General features: G+C 31.7%; 1 non-coding gene across 1 annotated transcript; it reads right to left on the minus strand.

Moving 5' to 3' along the window:
* Positions 1 to 2,433: 2,433 nt before the first annotated feature.
* Positions 2,434 to 3,676, minus strand: LOC107866155. The gene has a single exon (XR_007053614.1). It is a non-coding gene; the product is annotated as an uncharacterized LOC107866155 (transcript).
* Positions 3,677 to 20,748: the final 17,072 nt, after the last annotated feature.

The following is a 20,748-nucleotide window of genomic DNA, read 5'->3' on the forward strand; positions in this document are numbered from 1 at the left end:
AGTGATTAAGTACTTGAAAATATTTAAGTGTAGGTACTTGAAAGGTGGACTTGTGTTTTGAATTTAGTTAAGTGTGGTCACTGGAGAAGTGAGTTAGTGACTTGAAAATGCATAAGTGTAGGTACTTGAAACGTGGACTTGTGTTTTGAATTTAGTTAAGTTAGGTCACTTGTGAAGTGAATTAGTGACTTGAAATGTTTAGGTGTAGTTACTTGAATTATGAACTTGTGTTTTGAATTTAGTTAAGTGTGATCACTTGAGAAGTGAGTTAGTGACTTGAAAATGCATAAGTGTAGGTACTTGAAATGTAGACTTGTGTTTTGAATTTAGTTAAGTGTGGTCACTTGAGAAGTGAATAAGTACTTGAAAATGTTTAAGTGTAGGCACTTGAAATGTGGACTTGTGTTTTGAATTTAGTTAAGTGTGGCCACTTGAGAAGTGAGTTAGTGACTTGAAAATGCATAAGTGTAGGTACTTGAAATATGGACTTGTGTTTTGAATTTAGTTAAGTGTGGTCACTTGAGAAGTAAGTTAGTGACTTGAAAATGCATAAGTATAGGTACTTGAAATGTGGACTTGTGTTTTGAATTTAGTTAAGTGTGGTCACTTGAGAAGTGAATAAGTACTTGAAAATGTTTAAGTGTAAGTACTTGAAATGTGGACTTGTGTTTTGAATTTAGTTAAGTGTGGTCACTTGAGAAGTGAGTTAGTGACTTGAAAATGCATGTGTAGATACTTGAAATGTGGACTTGTGTTTTGAATTTAGTTAAATGTAGTCACTTGAGAAATGAATAAGTACTTGAAAATGTTTAAGTGTAGGTACTTGAAATGTGAACTTGTGTTTTGAATTTAGTTAAGTGTGGTCACTTGAGAAGTGCATTAGTGAGTCGAAAATGTTTGAGTGTAGTTACTTGAAAGGTGGACTTGTGTTTTGAATATAGTTAAGTGTGGTCACTTGAGAAGTGACTTAGTGCCTTGAAAATATTTAGGCGTAGGTACTTGAAATGTGAACTTTTCATTTTGAATTTTTTTTAATTTGGTAACTTATGAAGTGAATCAGTGACTTGAAATATTTAAGTGTAGTTGAATTATGAATTAGTGATTTTTGTTTTGAATTTAGGTACTTGAAATGTGAACTTGCATTTTGATTTTAGTAAAGTGTGGCCACTTGAGAAGTGAATTAGTTACTTCAAAATGTTTAAGTGTAGGTATTTGAAACGTGAACTTTTCATTTTGAATTTAGTTTAGTTTGATAACTTGTGAAGTGAATTAATGACTTGAAAATATTTTGGTGTAGGTATTTGAAATGTGAACTTTTGTGACTTGAACTAATTACTTGAATGTGATTGATTGTGTAGATGGAACCTGATTATAGCTGGATATATCAACGAAATATTGATAATAGAATGAGTGAGGCTGAGAATGAAGATGTGGATGATGAGTTGTAGTTTTTAGTCTTTTGTATGTTTTATAGTTTGGATTTGGAACCTCGATAAATTTTGTAAATAATTTGATTTTTAATGTTTGTATTCTTATGGTGGTTGGTTGATTGTATATTAAATGATTGGTGGGCTGTATTGTAAATAATTTGATTTGATTTTTAATGTTTGTAAATGATTGGTGGATTGTATTGTAAATAATTTGATTTTTAATTTTGTAAATAATTTAATTTAATGTTTGTATTTTGAAAATTTTCAATATTTTTTTTTACAAAATTATCAGAAAAATCAACCACTCCTCTTTTTTTTTTAGTAGTGAGATCAAAAGGAAAAAAATAAAAAATTAGTAATATTTAAGTTATCCATGCGCTCAAGGTGTGTGTAACACACACAATGTGCTAAGTCAATAAAACGTGCTAAAGTGGCACATTTGAAGACTGTTTTAGCCTCTAAAAATGTAAACCTTCCACTTGAGATGCTAAAATGAAAGGTTATGTCAAGTGAGGGCAGGTCGATATATTCTGCCAAGTACTAAATAACATTCTCGTTTTGAATTTGTACTTTTCCAAGTTTTGGTTCTCATTTTTGTTCCTTATAAATAAAACCCCCCAAAAAAACAATAGTGGTAATTCACAATTGGCTGATTGTGCAAAATTCAATGAAGGAATTAAGTTATGAAATATGAACCACTTAAAGTTGAGATATGACCAAATTGTTGGATGTCATTATATACTCTCTAGGTCAGTATATCTTTTGGCAATTTGGACAAGACATCAATAAATATTTTAAAACAAATTAAAATGATGGAGCACTTAAAGCAATCTCTACCTGTTGCTTCACACCATGGTGACACACTTTGCACTTCCCTCAAGTATAGCTAGCTCCCTCATTTCATCATGAAAGTTCGGTATGTTTTTTTGTTGTTGTTGTTGAACAGAAAATGCATTAAGAAAATTAAAAGTTAGTTACAACCACTGCATTCCACTCAATCTGAATTCAAAACGAAGGAACTGAAGTCATCATTAACAGTATTGTTTACAAAAATATTAGCATGTCTTTCAAAATAAGTGTCTGCTATGTCTGTTCAATCTGCTTTTCGAACACATCGGTAGAACTTAAAAAATAGATATTTCCCGAAGTCAACTACTACTAAACTTTAAAAAGAATTTAATATCAAACATTAATCCAACTGGAATAAAAATAAAAAGAAAATACGAACCGGTTCGATCATCTTTTTTTCCTGAAAACAACTTCCGTATCCAAACCGAACCCATCAACGGTTCGAGTGTGAAGCAACTCGGACCGCTTAAACAGTTTCTTCAAGGGTTCAACACTATACAAATCATTGGCTGAATATTTATCGGCTCGTCTAGATAAGGCCACATGTAATACGCAAACCCCGCTGGGCTTCAACGTCCGTTCTATCTCCGAAACGAACTTCTCCGGAAAAAGAGCATGATCAAACACGTTGGAGAATTCCAGATCAAATATGTGATCATCGAACGGTTGGTTATGAAAATCGCCTTTTACCACTAATGGCGGGTAGGGTACCAGGTCGATTCCGATTGAATCTTGTACCCCGACCCGTTTCAACGCTTCCACTTCCTGACCCATACGGGCACCAATGCAGAGGACCTTCGATGAGTCTGAGACGAGCTTTCTGGTTTTGAGTTCGCCGAAGAATTTTGAAAAAACTTGAATTTTCCGATCCCAATCACGTGTCGTCCATATTTTACGGAGTGTTGGATTGAGGGTTTTGTTAAGCTGTTTCTTGATGTAGGAATCGTAGGTGGCATATCCGGGTCGGATTTTGAGATCGGAATAGGAATTTGATGTTGTGGTGGAGATGAGGGCGGAGGAGGAGGAGGATCTGTTACAGAGAAAAAGGAGGATTGGTATTGATGTAAGGGTACCAAAAAAGATGAATTTGGATATGGTCATGGATGGTTTTAATGTGACGATAATATCTTTCATCGTTTGACTCTGTTTATATATAGTAGTATTATATACAACAAGTATGGATAACTGAAAAACTATGTATGTATATGGGACTGTTTGAAAAAATAATTAGATGGATTTAGGGAAATTCAGGCGTGGAGGATGAAAAGATACTAGAGGAAGAAGAAAAAGGTTTAAGAGGAGAAAAATATGCACACTTTTAGTACGTAAGAAGGCATGCAGGCTGACCGGTGCTTCTCGGATGCTTCCTTTTATGCGTTTGGTGCTAGTGGACATAATAGCAATGTGGGTGCCACACTATTAATCCCAATATGGATTAGATCTCTATTGTTTTAAAAATAATTTATTAACTTTAATTACAATATAAAAAGTCAAAAGTACTCTTCGCTTTTACTTTTGTCTAATTTTTAAAAATTAAATTTTCACTTTTACTAATTGGTTTTAATATATGAGAAAATAAATTGTTTTCTATATTTTATCATTAACATTTTATTGTCAAATTATTTTCTAAGACTTAATATTAAATATCAATTAATATAAATATTATGATAAAATAGTCATATCAATCATTAATTCTTAATAACATATAAAGTTTGACGCAGACAAATAAAATAAAAATAAATGAGGAGAATAATTTCTTTTATACTTAAGATTTTCATTTTTTTATGCTTAAAAGCCGATTGTGAATGATACTTGCAAAATTTTGCTTTACACTTGCAAAATAGTTTGATCAGAATATTGCTTGAACTATACTATTTTCAATAGTTTGATTAGAATAGTAAATAGTTTTGACTGATTGGTATTAATTTTAGTCGTTAATTTGTTTTAAGATATTGTAATAAGCCAACAAATTTTAGTTTTTGTTATTATTATACAGAGTACTATAATAATAATTTTAAATTTCAATATTTGAAATTTGTCATTAATATTTCATAAGCAGTGAATAAAATTGTCCACAAAAATTTTATGCAATTCATAAAAAGTAATTTCGAAAAAAAAAAATTATATGAAAATCATAATTGATTCATCAAAAATAAAATATAAACTTGTACATAATCAGAAAAGTTTAAAACAATTTCAATTGTTCTTTTTTTTTCCTCTTCTTCATCTCCAAAGTATTTGTACAAGCTTCTTTCATAGAATATTATTTCATATAAATAGTAACAAAAAAGAAGAAGAGTTATGAAATGTTCATTCAACGGAAAAAATTCTCCACAATCATGATATATTTTTGTAAAGATCGATTATTATATAAAAGATCTTATCTTTTTAAATACTTTATTACTACATTTTTTACTAAACTCATAAAGAGTAGGTTTTAATAATAAATAAAAAGAACATAAAGTAAAGTGCATCAAAAAATAGTAATAAATAAGACAAATTCTTGAAAACACATTAAATAGAAGGATATATGTGTATAATATTATTTTTTAAATATTATTTTAATTATTTGAAGATAAATCAACATGCTAGAAATATTTTTAAAAAAAAATATTTTAATTTTGGCATCGAATAGGTATTATCAAAATTTTGTACAAATAATGTTATTGAAAGATGCATTAATAAAGTCGGGAAATACAAGTAATTTAATAGATAAAATGATTTATTAGATATTAAATTTTTGTACTTCTCAGTTGACTTAATTAAACAATATGTAATTTATTTAAAATAGAATATTATAATGCGAACTTCTACTAGAATTTATTGATTAGTTAAACAATTAAAAATATAAAGACAAAGTCAATAAATAGAGTAGTTTCTCTTATATCTATAATCTATAATATATTAAAAGTATGAACACCCTTAGAAAAGTGATTTGAACTTTTTACCCTGTATTAAAAGACTTTCTTTAGATAAAATCGTCTTTTCACTATTTTTTAATTTTATTATTTAATTATTTTTATTATATTAACTAGACTTCCTAAAATATATGGTAGGAGAATTAATTAATATTTTCCTTTCTACCAAACTTCCTAAAATATATGGTAGGAGAATTAAATAATATTTTTCTTTCTATTGTTCAATTAGAAAAAATACTCCTAAAATAGGACTCTACTAAGAAAATACTTCTATAAATATTGAGATATACGTTAAACTATAGATCAAATTGCCTATTCGATTACATGTCTAGATTGGAGGATGTTTCTTCGCTGTTTTTGTCAACATAATAGAATTCAACATGCGTGTGTGTGTGTGTGTGTGTGTGTGTGTGTCTATATATATATATATATATATATCTTCTCTGTTTTCATTCAAAATCATTCATTAGGGTCAAAATTTTTGCTCAGACAAGAATTAGTTGGATCAAAATTGAAGCTTTGTGATCACTATTAGTTTTCTTATAGTTTACAGGTCGTAGATGAATGTTGGTTGGCTTTGAAGAATTTCTTGTGTAAAGGTTAGGGTTAATTATATTATTTTGATATCTTTATTATCTTATTATTTTATTTTAATTTACAGATGCTAAATAAATGTGGGTCGGCTTTGAAATTTTTTTTAGGTAAATGTTAGGCTTAATTGTGTAAGACCCTACAAAATCCTAAGCTTAACTCAATCCGTTAAAGCTTGAAAAGAGGTCCCAGACTTAGAAATTTTAGCTAAGTGTTTACACCTAGAATTATTTTAGCCTTCATAATTTGGCGATCTTATTTTATGATCCTTATAACCTTAAAATGTTGATCCTTGGATTGAATCATGATCTGGTGTGTTAATAGGTTACTTCAGATGAGTTTTGAATTTTTTGGACCTTGTTTGAATCATATTCAAGTGGCTAAAATAGTGGGTCGACGCAATCTCGACGCGTCACGTCGCGTCGCCCATCGCATCGACGAATAATTTTTTCCCACCTTTCAATGCAATTCTAATGAACCAACGCAAACTCGACATGATGCATTGGACATCGTGTTGATGCCATCGACGTGGCGCGACACTCACCGCGTTACTGGGCACATTTTTAGTCATTAAAACTTCGCGTTCAGAGGGGTATTTGGGTAATTTTTCTACCCTTAATTAGCCCCAAATACACGAGATTAAACTAATCTAAAGGCAAAACCTCTCATTCTCTCTCAAATTTACTCAAGAACGGACTTCAAATTTCAAAATCAATCTTCAAGAACACACTATCAATCTTCACGGATTTACTTACCAAGGTATGTTAGGTGTTCATCCAAGGGTTTCCTTCCACCCTTGGAGTTCAAGGATCTCTTTTGAAATTTCAAGATGATTGCTTTCACGAATTCCATGTTGAGTTAAATTATTTTCATGATTATGATTTTATTTGGGTTCTAATCCATGATTAATTACAAAATTCATATGAATTAAATAGCATGTGTGTAGTTTTATGTAGTTTCATGTTGGAAACCTTGAATTTTTGAGTTTTGAATTGTGATCATGATGCTTGCATATTAACTAGTATTATGTGCATCAACTATGCCCCCAAGTGTTTGATATAATGTTCATGAGAGTTGAATAGTGAATCATGACATAATAGTGTGTGTACAAGTTCAGGTCATGCAAGTGTTTGCTAAAATGACTCAATGAATGAATTGTGATAAAGTGACTAATTATCATGTTTTCAAGATTTTGCTATGATTTTACTATCTATGTTATCGAGTCATGGGGGTATTCTAATGCCCGACAATCCAGTTGTTACCTAGATTTAAGTAGTTTCAGGATAGTCTCAGTGGTGTCACGTATAGTAGTACTCAGTCAGTAATAGAACTCGGTATACTCAATCAGTAACAAAACTCAGTATATTCAGTCAGTTAACAGAACTCAGTGAACTCAGTCCAGTTAAGTTAGACAGCATGATTAGTAACAGTTCAGTCAAGCCTAGTACAGTCTAGAAATCAGCTCAGTGTCTATTAAGTTGGGAGTAGGAATCAGCATCGAGCGAACCCGAGAATGGGGGCATTCCTGTCAGTAAAAAGGACTTGACTCTTAGTAGCAGTCCCTGTGTTGTAGAACTACGTAGCCAGCATAGGTTGAGATATCTTCCTGCCATTCTAGGGTTGATATATCTCGTACGTGTTTTTCTGCCAGCGAGGATTGACGAAAGGGCTTCCTGCTAGAGAGGGTTAACTCATAGCCATTATTAGTATCCCTTGGCAAGGTACTAACACCCTTCCAACTAGGATCATAGGTTGGACCTCAACTCAGTTCATAATCGGGGTATGTCAGTTAGATGAACACTCCCACAGTTTCAGTTTTAATTCCAGACTCAGTAAAAAACCTCAGTTCAGTATCAGAATTAGAACTGTCAGATACAGTCACCCAACTCAGTTTAGAACTCAGTTCAGTTCTACAGAATCAGAACTGTCAGAAACAGTCACTCATTTAATAGTAATACAGTATTAGTAAACTCAGCTATCAGTCATTCAGTTTTCAAAACTCATTATTTAGTATTAAATGCAATCTCAGTTACAGTATACGTAGTTACATGCATAACATTGCATAATCATCATTTTACAACAATTTCAGATATACATGTACTCGCAGTCAGTTATATTCATGATTTCTCAGCCAGTTACTGTTCATGCATATGAACCCCTGCATTCAGCCTTTCCTCACCTAGCATACCAGTACATTCAAAGTACTGACGCATACCTTTCTTTTGCACTATGATGTCTTATATCATAGGTTCAGACGCACAGACTCCTGACCGTACCTAGCAGCCCAGATTATCAGCAATAGATTTATTAGTGAGTCCTTATAGTTCGTGGACAGAGTATTATTTCAGTTATCAGTACTTTAATAGTCAGAGTTAGTTATGGACTTATCCCATCAACTCCATATTCAGACAGTTCAGTTAGAGGCTCTTCAGACTAGATTATTTCAGACAGTTGTCCAGTTTTCAGTATTTATTTATCAGTATTCAGTGTTTGATTTTTAGTTATGAACCTTATGGAAGTTTCAGCCTAATTTTTGCATTATTACAGAGTTATTATTATTATTCAGTGATTGCAGCAGATATCAGTCATGGGTTAGCTTGTGGTCTTTCGGGATTATGAGCACTGTGTGACGTCGGGGTGCAGACTCGGGACGTTACAAATTGTATTATTATAATATATCTATTAGTTTTTTATTTTGTGGTAATTTATAGTTTGTGAATGAATCTCGATCGATTTTGAGAAATTTTTGTGTGTAAAATTTAAGTTTAGTTGTATTATTTTGATATCAATTTTATCGTATTATTTTGTTGCAGTTTACAGGTGATAGATAAATGTTGGTTGACTTTGAAGAATTTTTTTATGTAAAGGTTAATTGCATTATTTTGATATCTCTATTATCGTATTATTTTGTTATTGTTTACAGGTGGTAGATGAGTGTCGGATGACTTTGAGAAAAAAAATTGTGTAAAGATTAGATTTAATTGTATTATTTTGATGTCTCTACCGCTGTATTATTTTGTTGTAATTTACAGAGAGTAGATGAATGTCGATCAACTTTTAAAAATACTTTTGGTAAAGATTAGGTTTAATAAATAAATTCTCCATCCTTACATACTCAAAAGATATTAAATTTAATTATTATATTCATCTTTATTATTTAAATAAATATTCTATTTAAGGTAATGTTTGAACTCATTAAAGTGAGGTACGTACGCAAGGCACGTACACCTAAACTAGTGATATACTAAGTACAAACACCCAAGCAATAAGAAATGAAATGTGTGAAAAAAAGTAATCTTCTCAACTACATGTCACAATTTTAAAGGAGAAAAAAATAATTTTATTAACATGTGACAATTTTAGAGGGAAAAAGTAACTAACCAACCACATGTCACAATTTTAGAGGTTTTAAAAAAAATAAAAATTATTATAATTTTATCAATTACATGTCAAAATTTTAGAGGAAAAAAGTTATTTATCATCCACATGTCTTAGTTTTAATGAATTTTAATAAAATTAAAATTATTATAATGTCATTGTGAGGACTATCATTTTTTGTAAAAATAGTAAGAAAAAACAAGAAGAGCTATATGAAATTTTAATGCAACGGAAGAAAGTTTTTCACAATTATAATATATTTTTTTAAAAAAAAATTGATTATTATATATAAGATCTTATCTTTTTAAACAATTTATTATATTTTTTACTAAACTCGTAAAAGCGTAGGTGTTAATAATATATAAAAGGAAATAAAGTAAAGTGCATCGAAAAATAGTAATAAATAAGATAAATTTTAGAAAACATATAAAATAGAAATATGTGTATAATGAGATCTTCTAAGAGAATTATCAATTAGTTAAATAATTAAAAACACAAAAATAAACTCAATAAATAGAGTAGTTTATCATATTATGATATACCAAGTGCAAACTGTTGCGCCCAAGTGCACACGCAAGTGTACGTGGTCTCACCAAGTAGTAAAGTGGATCTTTAAAAGCCAAGTATCGATCCCACAAGGACTTGTGTTGACAACTATCCTTTTCTAGTTCACTATTGAGATTAAAGCGAGGAATTTGAAAACTAAAGTAAAGTAAACAATGTGAAAAGTAAATGACTTAGACAATCAATGAGAATGAAACCTGGGGAAAAAGCACTAAGAATATCATACTATACTATTGAAATTTATTAGTTAAGTCACTTATCTTGGTTGTTGATTCATGGGATTGATTTTATGATCATGGTCTCCCGACATCTAACCACCTATCTAACTTAGACCCACAACTACATCGTTGAGCAGGGATGTGAGAACTAAGCTAAATACATTTATATTTTATCCCGTAGTGAACCAAGTAAGGCTTCTAGGTATGTCTCTATTCTAGACACTAATTCAAATCCCTCATTTTATAAAAGAATAAGATCCCTATTCTATTTACCCAACGTTCTATCCTGTGTTCCCCCTCCCGGGCTCACAAGATGACAAGAGATGTATTCTAAGGTTAGCTACTCCTTAAAATAGTTAAATCAAGGATAAATAAACAACCAAATATAATAAGAAATCCAAAAAAAACTCAATTCAAAGCAATAGTATTCATGTTCTTGGCCTTAACCACGGAAAGGGGGGCTTTAGCCACTAATGGACATAATCGTAAACACGATGAATGAATATATGAAATAATTAATAAATAAACTAAAGTGGAAGAAGAGAAACCCTAAATGAAGTGTTTTCCATCCCATATCCAAGTCTCAAAGACGTCCAAGGTGTATAACAACAAGTATAAGAGTCCTATTTATAGGATAAGGATTTTTGTCGTCGGTGGAACAAGGATCGCATCGCGGGGGTCATTTTACCGGGATGGGGGTCGCGCCACAGTTTATAGCGAGGGAACTCTGTTTTGGGTCCCTTAGGAAGATGCCTATGCATGGAACACGCCACACCACCCTTGATATTGTCCTACACGTGCTGGTGACATCAAACGTGTCCGTTTTACGTCAAGTCATGTCTTATGCTTTCGTTGATCCATTCCCAGCCTTGTGGTGTTGTTTCCACTTGATTTACAGCTTGTATATCATTAATATATCATAATAATCAACTCACTAAGTATCCTATAGTATCAAACACCACGGATTAGAGCTAAACATAACACAACATCAACAACGGTGAACTAGAAACTCAAGCTAAGACTAGTCTTGCCCCCTTTGATCTTTAACTTATTGTTTGACTCTTGACTTGACTCAATTGCACTTTGAACACTATAAACAAATTTTTAAACACATAATTACAAAATAATAATCTTAGTAACTCATTAAACACATTAGAATCCATTTAGATAGACTAGACAAACACCTAGCTCAAGCTAGTAAGACTAGTTTTCTTGTTTGAACTCTAAGTGACTCAATTAAGTATAAAATTATTTGAAATGCATCTTAAACATTGTATTCACATGCTTAAACACTTAGATTCTCAATTATATCATTTTTAACACCTTAAACACAGGAGAAGTCCTCAAAACAAGGCTAAATAAGCTAGGATAACCACACTGAGGCGCATAAATCCACCTCAGATCAACACCCCACACTTAAAGCCTAGTTCATCCTCGAACAACTTTTCACTCTAAGAATCATAAGCTGAGGTGACTCTACACTTCTACTATAGGCAAGACACTCAATCTAGTACTACAATGACTACATAGAATGCAAGTTTCTACACTAAGCATGTTACAAACATAATTGAAAGTTCAAGAATACTACTCCAAGACATCCTAGCCTCAATAATTGACTCACCTAGTTGGTGAACTCATACATATTGTTCAATCAAAGACATCATACAATTCACCAAACTATCATCAAACATGTGGCCTCAAAATAAGAGATTTACCCATGGATACTCACATAAATGTAATTTATAATAGAATGAGTACAAGAATCAAGTTATGCTCACTCTCACAAGGAATTCACAAGTTACACAAGATGAACCATATGCTTTCCCTTAGTGTATTACTCCACTAATATCAGAATGATGAACATCAAATAGGTCTTTATGGGTTGTAATATAAGCTAAGGGGAGAGTAGGAACTATTCTGGCCAGTAATAATGACTATCTTCCCTAAGCGCTTTAATACATCACATTATACAACTAATTCACCTTCAGAAACCTAATTACACCACTTCTGTCTACCCTTATCTTTATTTTGCCCCATCTCATTAAGCTCACTCACATACACTATGGTGGGAGTATTGTCTATGCCCAACATATTCAATTTGAATAAATTTTTATTCTTTTCATTACTTAACTCCCAACCACAACACATATCATTTTTTAACACCAATAGCTATTACTAGGGGCTTCAATTTCATCTTTTTCTTCTTGAATTTTCAACTTCTTAACTCAATTAATTTTACACTAAAGATTTTAGGAGCTTTGGATCAAATTAATTTCAATCAAAGAAAGGGATACAGGCTACATATGAGGCCATCAAAGAAAATAACTAAAGGCTCAATAGGGTTAACTAGGATTATGCACACGGGTAGGTCAAAAAAGGGTATGAAACATGGATATTAAAGAAATGCCTATATCATCTCCTAAACCCACACTCTTTATTTTGCTTTCCAAACACACCAGACAAGTTCTAGACATCAAGTATAACAAGGAATATACAAAAACCTTACACACACATGGCACATGCTCAACTTAAGTAAGATCACCATGTACTCTTAACTAAATAATAGCATGAATTCAATATTAAACCAACAAGTACAAGAGTCATAATCATAAGCCTAGGAGTCTCAAAAGTAGTAGTTCACACAATCAACATGCTTTTACAACCAAAACACTTGCATCATGTAGTCAAATATGGAACTAACAAGAATATCCCACACTTATTCCTAACACAAAAATTTATAAATTACTCTTAAAAATGGAAATTTTCCCACCCCACACTTAAAAATCAACTTTGTTCCCAAAGTATACTTTAAAATTAGAGATAGAAATACTCCTTGGGGCCTCTACGCCTAGCTAGCAGCATCTTTTATACATCAAGAGGGTCCAAGGACCCCATACTTAGTCTTCGTTGTGCTCCTTAGCTCAGGTTTTTTGGTACTCAAGATTTTCCATCAACCTGTGATTCAAAAAAAACAAAAACTAGTGAAGTAAAAACTAAAAATACTGAAAATAAAATATACCTTAACTTGGGTTGCCTCCCAGGCAACGTCTGATTTAGTGTTTCGGCACGGCCCACATCAATTTTTTCCTCCACCTTGAGGATATAAATTTTACCCTTAACATCGCATCTATCTTTTTGCTTCGCTCATAGGGTGGTGGTACAAAGATTAAGGAACCGAGTAATGGATGGTGCATGGTAAACCACTCGAGCTTGAAGTGAGGTGTGTTTTTATGTTGCTTATCTAGTGCAAAATCAAGAATATAGGATTCATGTTCCTCATCTTCACACTCTCCCACTATTTTAGATGATTCCACAGACAAGACACCATCTAAACATAATATAAAAAAGTGCTTTGAGTGAGGCCCGACCAATCCCACTTCAAAATTTATACTATCCACAACACCCTCACTTTTATTCACCTTCTCGATTTCAGTCTCAAAAGAAAGATGATAGTTGAATGGCTGAAATTCTTGTGTTTGTTCCACAAATTAGCTAGTATCTTCATATTTTTTTCTTAGCATTTGTAGACAAGGTGGCGGTGATATCTCCTTAACCTGTTCAACAACTTTAGTTTTCGATTGCTCAGACTTCCTTGAATTATCAGCAACTTTGTGAGCAATCGATTGGGGAGTCAACTCTGCATCTACCTCCTTAGTTGTCTTTTGAGCATTGCCCACAAACATGACTGACTCAGGATTAACAACACACATATCTACAGAGTGATACATATTTCCACAAACCACATACCAACTTGTGGTCTGCTCCACAAGTCGAAAACAAGCAGGTCCCCTCCAAACGCTTTCATCAAAATCTAGACAAAAAGCCTCTTGGTGGGGTCCTCCACAAAAATAACAAAAATCATCAGCCCTTGAAAACCGTCTATCCCAGGCTGCCATGTCAAGAAGTGTGATAATAGAAAGTAAAAGAAAATAAAAAGAAAAAACTACTAAAATATGTACAACTCAATATAGCTAAACTAAAATAAGATAATTGCTTAATTACAAATCCCCGGCAACGGCACCAAAAACTTTTTGCATCCAAGCACACATGCAAGTGTACATGGTCTCACCAAGTAGTAAAGTGGTCCTTTAGAAGTCAAGTATCAATTCCACAGGGACTTGTGTTGACAACTATCCTATTCTAGTTCACTATTGAGATTAAAGCGGTGGAATTCGAAAACTAAAATAAAGTAAACAATGTGGAATATAAATGGCTTGGACAATCAATGAGAATGAAACCTGGGGTTAAAGAACCACGAACAATCATACTATGCTATTGAACTTTATTAGTTAAGTTATTTATCTTGGTTGTTGATTCAAGGGGTTGCTTTTATGATCATGGTCTCCCGACCTCTAACCACCTATCTAACTTAGACCCATATCGTTGAGCAGGGATGTGAGAACTATGCTAAACACATTTATATTTCATCCCGTAGTGAACCAAGTAAGGGTTGTAGGTATATCCCTAACCTAGATGCTAATTCAAATCCCTTAATTTATAAAAGAATAAGAACCCTACTCTATTTACCCCCACGTTCTATCCTCTTTTCCCTCTCCAGAGCTCACAAGACTACACGAGATGTATTCTAAGGTTAGCTACTCCTTAAAATAGTTAAATAAAGGATAAATAAATAACCCAATATGATAAGAAATCCAAAATAAACTCAATTCAAAGAAATAGTAATCATGTTCTTGGACTTAACCCCGGAAAGGGGGCTTTAGCCACTAATGAACATAACTGTAAACACGATGAATGAATACATGAAATAATCCATAAATAAACTAAAGTAGAAGAAGAAAAATCCTAATTAAAGTGTTTTACAGCCCCTCTCCAAGTCTCAAAGACTTCCAAGGTGTATAACAACAAGTACAAGAGTCCTATTTATAGGACAAGAATTTTTGCCATCGGTAGAAAAAGGGTCGCGGCGCGGGGGTCATTTTACCGGGATGGGGGTCGCGTCGTGGGTTCATAGAGAAGGAACACTGTTTTGGGACTCTTAGTAAGATTCCTATGCATGGAAATCTCCCCACCATCCTTTATAATGTCCTACTCGCGCTGGTGACATCAAACGTGTCCATTTTACGCCAGGTCGTGTCTTGTGCTTCCGCTGATCCATTCCCAGCCTTGTGGTGTTATTTTTACTTGATTTTTAGATTTTATATCATTCATATATAATCATAATCAATTCACCAAGCATCATACAGCATCAAATACCGCAGATTAGAGATCAGCACAACACAACATCAAGAACGGTGAACTAGAAACTCAAGCTAAGACTAGTCTTGCCCCCTTTAATCTTTAACTTATTGTTTGACTCTTGACTTGATTAAATTGCACTATGAATACTATAAATAAGTTTTACACACATAATTACACAATAATAACCTTAGGAATTCATTAAACACATTAGAATCCATCGAGATAGACTAGACAAACACCTAGCTCAAGCTAGTAACACTAGTATTCTCGTCTGAACTCTAAGTGACTCAATTAAGTATAAAATTGTTTGAAATGCATGTTAAATGTTGTATTCACATGTTTAAACACTTAGATTCTAAATTATATCATTTTAACACCTTAAACACACGAGAAGTCCTCAAAACAAGGCTAAATAAGTTAGGATAACTACACTAAGGCACATAAATTCACCTCGGATCACAAACACCCAAGTGACATGAAATAAAATGTGTGGAAAATAAGGAATAAAGCATAAATACCCTGAACTTATCATCACAGCTTACTTTAACACTTTAACATTATAGATAATTATTTATTTTCTTAAACAACTTTTGCATGAATTATATTACACCCTTAATTGCTGGTGTGGAAAAAAAATAAAAAAAAATAACGCGCGTCTTTATACAAAAATAATAAAAAAAATTAAGTAGGGCCTACTTTAAAATTTTCAGCCACTAGTTTGTTTTTTCATTCTTCCTCCTCACACCCCAACACCGCCTTCTCTTCTCCTTCTTCTATTTCTTTTTTTGCACTCCTACCCATCAAAAATCTCTGACCAAATACATGTCAAAAATATTTTCTTAAGGAATTTTGCAATAAGTTCATCTTGTTACACAAAAATCTTTGAGAAAATTTAACTTATTCCTTCAAAATTAATTTTTCTCAATAGCTAAATTAACTTAATAATTGTCAAATTCTTATTTTGATTGAACCAATTAAATTCGTGTTTCTTGTCAAATTATTGCTTCGATTGAGGGAGGGGAGGAAACATGCAAGTCAAGAACAGCGAGTTGGGGGGTTTGTGGGTGGAGGATAGGGGCGACTCAGTAATTCCAAGGGAAGGGGGGAGTTATCAAGAACAGAGACTGAGGGGTAGGGGTGGGAGGAGAAATTATTATTTTAAAATAATTTATTTATGTGGCTCCGACATGGCTCCAACATGGTGCGTATGTGATGCACTCTCCGTAGTGAGAGTGGTATAATTTTTTGGGGGATGATAAAAGATTCATTGGCTTAAGTCATCGATAAACCCTAAAACTTGTTTCAAAATTTCACTTGGACCCCTCAACTTACCACTGTACCAATTGAACACTTTAACTATTCAAAAGTCATTCCTATTAGACACAAAATGCTGACATGGCAAAAAAAGTGTGTTCCACGCACTCGAGGCGCGTGAACCAAATTTAAAAAGTAATTTTTTTTCAAATTTTACATTTAATATAATTTTTTTAAAATGATCATTTTAAAAAAAAAATTACGAATGACACTTCACCCCTCATTTTTTGATTCTCAAAGCTACTTCAATTTTTTCTTATTCTTTGATATTTTATTTTATTTTGATTTTAATAAATGAAAAATATCTTTGAATCAACTAATTGAATCTTTAAAAACTGAAGAAAAAAATTTCGACATTCAATTGCTAACTCGCTCTGCCACTCCCATTTTTAATATTCTCGTTCATTCTTCATATCATCATTCAGTCTTCATCAAACATCGTTGTTTCGTTATCTTCACTGGAAAGCCGCAAAACAGAAAAAATGGGTAAAAAAAATTTCAATGAAACTCCATTTTTTTCTTTCAAACTTAATATGAATCTGAAATTACTTTCTTTGAAATTATTAAAGAATTCAAATTCTAAATAACCCACAACATAAAAAAATTGTATCTACAATTATGAATTGGTATATGATAAACAAAATGAAATTGAGGATTTGTAAAAAAGAAAGTGAATTGATTTTGTAACTTCCAGCTCCACTTCCTCATATTGAAAATGACAACTTTTTAATTCATTGTTTGTAAGTCTATAATTGAGTAATTGAAGTTTTCATCTTTCACAATTCTCATGCTACACATCCCCAAAGATGAAACTTCTTTCTACTTTTTTGTCCCTTATATAAATGAGAAGGGCGGAATAAAGAGCATTAAGAAATTTTGAAATTTTTTCGATCTTCAAGTCCTCTCGATTTCTCATCGTCGATTTCAAAATGGTTCACCATTGTTATCTTCTTACATATCTTTCTCTTTCCCAAATCAAATATGAAAAAAATAGAAGATTATACCTCAAATTAATTTGAAAAAAAATTGAGTTTTGTGGTAAGGAAAAAAGAATAACAAAGGCCAAAGGAAAGAAGAAAATGGGGAAGAAGATGAAGGGGGGGGGGGGGAGGAGCAGGCTGAGTGACAACTTTTTATTTTTTATTTTTTTAAAAAATATAATTATTTTTTAATAATTATTTGGGCCCTCAATGTCATATGTCATCTTTAAATTAGTCATTTTTGTCATGTCACCACAGGTGTGCTACATAAACTTCACACACTTTGCTAAATATACGAAAGTGCTTAGTTGGAATAATTTTCTAGATAGTATAGATGTTTCAATAGGTACTAGTCCTAGTTGAGGGATCCAAGTGAAATTTCAAAACAAGTTGGGGGGTAAATAATTACTCATAAAGTTATAAAGTGCTAAAGTGAGTTGTCGATACAAGTTTAGGGGGGTTTTATGCTTTTTCCCAAAAAATAATTTTATCAACTAAATGTTACAATTTTAGAGACAAAAATAATTTACGGACCACATGTCACAATTTTAGAGTATTTTTAAAAAATAAAAATTATCATAATTTCAGCAACTACATGTCAAATTTTTAGAAGAAAAAAGCTATTTGCCATTCACATTCCTCCATTTTTATGGGTTTTAATAAAACTAAAATTACCATATTGTCATTGTGAGGAATGCCAAATTTTCATATCATGCGTCTCATTTTTTCTTTTTTGTTTGCCACAAAAAGAGTATTCTTTTTTAGATTTAGTAAGTTTTTCTATTCCAACAGATATGACAAGTTTGAGACCACAATATTTTAAAACTGCACACATCTTTAATTTAAGACCATAAAATTGTAAAATCTTTCTTCTTAAAAGAAACTTCATATCCGATTAAATAAGAAACTTAAATAGAATTGAGTATGTTATGTCAAGATACACCAATTACAAAGGCTCATGTAGAAATAAACTTATCAAATAAAAAGAATGGGTGCAAAAACACAAGGAGAAGACAAAAACAATGTGTACCAAAACAAAAAAAAAAAAAATAAAGCAATTATAAAGCCACATGTAGCAATATCAATGGATCAAGAAAGTTGAGAGGACTCAAAATTCAATACAAGGAGCAGACAAAAACAATGTGTACAAAAAGAAAAAAAAAAGAAAAAATCAATCATAAAGCCACATATAGCAACATCATTGGATTAAAAAAGTTGTGAGGACTACCAAAATTCAATATCCTCTTTTATTTAGTATATCTATATAAATAGATAAAACCAAATGACTTCTTTGGGACTCATAACATATTCTTTTTTAAAGAATGAGACATGTCCCCGTCCGTATCTCCAAGGTTTGATCTAGCGATTCACTGAGTGGTTTTTTTACAAGACTAGTATGCACCAGTGAATTACATGCTTATTTAGTTTAGCTTAGTTTAAATATTTAGGTTAAGTAGGAAACTTTTATTTGGGACCGTATTAGTAGGGGCTTTGGACTGTAGGTGACAAAAGAGTTTTAAAATGAGGTGTGGGTGACACAAGTCTTAATAATTGAGTGGAGGTTACAATTACTTTATTAAGGATTAAAAAAGTAAGAGAAGTTTGAAAATAACCCACAAGTTTTTTAATTTATACTTTGATCCAATGTAAAACCTAATATAACTACAAACGGAGGGAAAAAAAAGCACATTTCTCTCTCTTTTCATTTATTGGAATTTTCTCTCTCTTCGCAATTATTGTTGTTCATTGTTGTTGTTGCTTTATTCATCATCTTCTTTATTATCATCATCTTGTTCTTCATTATCATCTCTTCTTGTTCAGCATCATCATCTTCTTGTTGTTGTTACCACTACTGTTGCTACTTGATCAAATTTTTTTAGGTCAAATTTTATTTGTATATCACTTGGGCATTATTCATTAGGTAATTTAGTAAGTAAAATTATAATTTTTAGTTGAATTTCTCATCTGGGTGTATCTGCTACTGATGTTTTTTCAACAATGGATAAAACATATAACGTGAATCCAACAGATGAGTGATCTGTTGCAACATATATGACTAATCCGTTGCAACATATATGACTAATTTATTGCAACAGATGAGTAATCTGTTGCAACATATATGACTAATCTATTGTAACAGATTACTCATCTGTTGGATTCATATTATAGTATTGTAACACGAATCCAACATATGGGTCATCTGTTGTAATAGATTAGGCATATAGTGCAACAAATTACTCACTTGTTACAACAAATGACCCATATGTTTGATTCATGTTGCAAGTTCTATCCATTGGAGCAATAGCAAATATACCAAATAAAAAATTCAACAAAAATCATAATTATACTTACAAAATCAACTATGCAGTAATGTCCAATTAATATACGAATAAAATTTGACCAAAAAAATTCCAAAAATTTCAACAGGGGCACAACGAATAAGTGAAACACATGAAAAATTTCATGAAATAGGTAAAGAAGATAAAAATAGTATATCATACACCAAATGCAAAAGTATCAAGAGGACAAACGTTTGAGTTCTCCTAAAAACGTTTAAGTTCCTTAGTATTTTAATTGTTTTCTAATGGTTGACCCATCTGTTATAATTGATTTTCTATCTGTTTGATAATTTCCAAAACATGAATCATCTCTTGTGATTGTTAGTTATCTGTTAATTAAAATTAAGCAATTATTAGTAATAACTAAATTAATTTATCTAAAATTAAAGACTAGTCTTTAAGACAATGGGACAAACATTTGAGTTCTCCTAAAAATGTTTGAGTTCCCTAGTATTTTAATTATTTTCCAACAGATGACCTATTTGTTGCAACAAGTTAGTCATCTGTCGCAACAAATGCTTATAACAGGTTAGTCATTTGTTGATTCAAATTAAGTAATTATTAATAATAATTAAATTTATTTAATTAAAATTGAAGACAAGACATTAGACAAGGGGAAAAACATTTGAGTTCTCCTAAAAAACATTTGAGCTTAGTATTTTAAATTATTTTTCAACATATATTTTGTCTATTTAATAATTTCCAACAAATGAGTCATATGTTGCAACAACTTAGTCATCTGTTGCAACAGATGTCTATATCTGTTTTATAATTTTCAATAGATGAATTAGTTGTTGCAACAAGTGAGTCATCTATTGCAACAGATGTTTATATCTGTTTGGTTATTTTCAACAGATGTTTTTATTTGTTTAATTATTTCCAATAGATTACTCATCTGTTGTAACATGTTAATCATCTATTGATTCAAATTAAGTCATTATTAGTAATAACTAAATTGATTACTAAAA

Source organism: Capsicum annuum, chromosome 3 (genome assembly GCF_002878395.1).
Source record: "Capsicum annuum cultivar UCD-10X-F1 chromosome 3, UCD10Xv1.1, whole genome shotgun sequence".
NCBI classification, from domain to species: Eukaryota; Viridiplantae; Streptophyta; class Magnoliopsida; order Solanales; family Solanaceae; genus Capsicum; species Capsicum annuum.